At 65.4% G+C, this 2,500-nt stretch overlaps 1 non-coding gene across 1 annotated transcript; it reads left to right on the top strand.

The window, feature by feature from the left end:
- The first annotated feature begins 1,368 nt into the window (after window positions 1–1,368).
- On the top strand, window positions 1,369–1,522 carry LOC140472164 (5.8S ribosomal RNA). The gene has a single exon (XR_011957444.1). It is a non-coding gene; the product is annotated as a 5.8S ribosomal RNA (ribosomal RNA).
- The last annotated feature ends 978 nt before the right edge of the window (window positions 1,523–2,500 follow it).

Genomic DNA, 2,500 nt, shown 5'->3' with positions numbered 1-2,500 from the left:
TGTCGGCTTGGGGGTACGCCCGTTTCCGTTTCAACTTGTCTCGCGAGGGTGGTTTCGGGGCCAGCAGGAGAGCTCGTCGGGGTAGCAGGCCCTGCAGCCGTGGTCACCGCCAAATCCCCACAACTCGAGCAAGTGAAAAAAAAAGTAACAAATAAGAAAGGATCGTCGGCTTGGGGGTACGCCCGTTTCCGTTTCAACTTGTCTCGCGAGGGTGGTTTCGGGGCCAGCAGGAGAGCTCGTCGGGGTAGCAGGCCCTGCAGCCGTGGTCACCGCCAAACCCCCCACAACTGTTGGGCGCCTACCTGCGCGGGGCAGGAGGACACTTTCCGATTTCAAATCTCCGTTTGCCGAGTCCACCCCGAACGCACGCGGGCGGGCGGGTTCGCATCACCCTTCGTCACAAGGGGCGAAGCCCGTTCCACCGTCTCGTCAGTAGTGCCGACCGGTCTGTGATCGACGAGGGGAGCCACACCAGGTCCGGCCCTGCTGCTTGGCGGCACCGCGTCGTCGGGAGCTCGCGACAGACGGAGGGTTTCGGTGTACTCTCCAGCCACGGGAAACGAAGCCGGTGATGCAGGCGCCGGTCTTTCGCTCCCAAATCGGCTGGGTTTACATCGTTGCTATCTAGTCACGCTCCCTTCAAACCCGACGGGGTACCTATTCCCCTCACCCGTCTGTGCGTATACAGCCTCTTTGCACTTGCGGGATGGGGGTGGTGGTTTAAAGACTCTCGAGTTGCCGCCCGTCGGTCTCCGAGCTCCGTGCAGTAGTGATCCCCAGCGAACTGCCAGCAGGGCGAACGAGCGATCCCGCTCTCGGTCGGGGCGCCTGGCGTCGATCGGTGGTCGGTGGCTTGCGGGCAAGCTGCGCTGTGAGTGTGGGAACGAGTATGACGAGCCGTTGCCGCGACTCCCAGTCCACCTCGGCGGTGGCTGGGCCGGGCGGGCGTCTGCTCGGGCGAGTGCCGCCCCCGCCTCCTCGCAGGAAGTCCGCTCGCCGACACGCCGCCACGTGCACGCGTCAGTGACGCTGCCGAACCGATGGCCGGTGCCCGTTCCCGCCTCTGCTTTTCCTAGGGCAAAGCTGCTGCACGCCTCGTGATACTAGGCGGGCGACATGGTGGCGGTGATCCTGCCTCCGTCGCTGCGGTGCGTTGGGGCACGCATCGCCTCTTGGGCGCCCTGTCCTCCTCCCCCCAATAGACGTATGTTTCTGCGGGCCGCACCAGGATGGTGCTCCCCATCGCTTCACGCCACCCTGCTCCGCCCGCACGCCGGCGTGCAGGTGGCTGTAGCTCAAGGTGGGGAGCGTATGTGCGGTCCGGGTCGCTTTCCTCTGGCGAGGGAGAGACCTAAAACAAACTCAGACAACTCTTGACGGTGGATCACTCGGCTCGTGCGTCGATGACGAACGCAGCTAGCTGCGAGAATTAATGTGAATTGCAGGACACATTGATCATCGACACTTTGAACGCACTTTGCGGCCCCGGGTTCTTCCCGGGGCCACGCCTGTCTGAGGGTCGTTTGGCAATCAATCGCACTCGCCTTGGCTGGCGAGAGCGCGGCTGGGGTGTCGCAGAGGACCCGTCCTCTTTGTCCCCCTAAGTTCAGACTCCGGAGCCCTCCGGCGTCGGAGCGCTTGGCCTTTCCCCCCCACCCTGCACATTCCGTTCGTCAGGCTCGACGCCATCCCCCCGCCGGGGAGCGCGGCCTGGCGTCCGTCTGTGTCGTGGCAGTGGGGCCAGCACGGCTGTCACCGGTCCCAGAATGGCTGTCGGTGGTTCACACTGTGTGTGTGTGCCAACCCTCCTGGTCTCTGGGACACGGAGCTGCCACGAAGTGTTGAGCCTCCAGTGGGGGGTCTGCCTAAGCTCTGCACGTCCGCATTGGGTCCGTCTCTCGGTTGGCTGGCAGTGGAAAGAGTGAAGGGAGCCGCGGAGGTCCGGTGCTGGTGCGCCGCCGGCCTGACCGTGGAGCTCGCCGGTTTGACACGCTGACCCGACTCGATGGTTGATCGATTGAGAGTGCTGGGAGCTGCAGGCCGCCCGCTGCTGCAGCCGCCCGTCTCGTGGTTCGTCCTCGGCCTTAAGTGGCCGGCGGGGCGTCTGATCCTGTCTCCCCTGCTGGCGCCGAGTGCCTGGCCGAGGGAGGAGGTTTTCGTCGAACGCTGTGACTTGGACGGTCGCACGCGCGTGGATCGCTGGCTCTTGGCTCTCCCGTTCAGTCCGCACGTTTTCCGCTCCGTCCTGCCACCGGTCTCGGGAGGTACGGAGGGGTTGGCGGGCGTGGTGTGTGCTCCGTCACCGTGCAGGCACACCTACCACGCCGTCGGCCGACCCCCGCACGGTCCTCCTGGCCATCGGGAGGACGGCGGAACGTCGGGCTGTCGGGGGCCAAGTCGCCAGAAGGCCACCGCTGTGTCTTCCGTACCCTGTCACCGTCGGCGTGCCTTCCTCAACTCGTCCGGCTCGGGGCCGCTGGGTTCAGGAGCGGCGTCGCCC

The sequence above is a fragment of the Chiloscyllium punctatum genome, unplaced genomic scaffold, assembly GCF_047496795.1.
Source record: "Chiloscyllium punctatum isolate Juve2018m unplaced genomic scaffold, sChiPun1.3 scaffold_253, whole genome shotgun sequence".
Taxonomy (NCBI): Eukaryota; Metazoa; Chordata; class Chondrichthyes; order Orectolobiformes; family Hemiscylliidae; genus Chiloscyllium; species Chiloscyllium punctatum.
The sequence above is the reverse complement of the archived record's forward strand: the minus strand, read 5'-3'. Positions and strand labels throughout refer to the sequence as shown.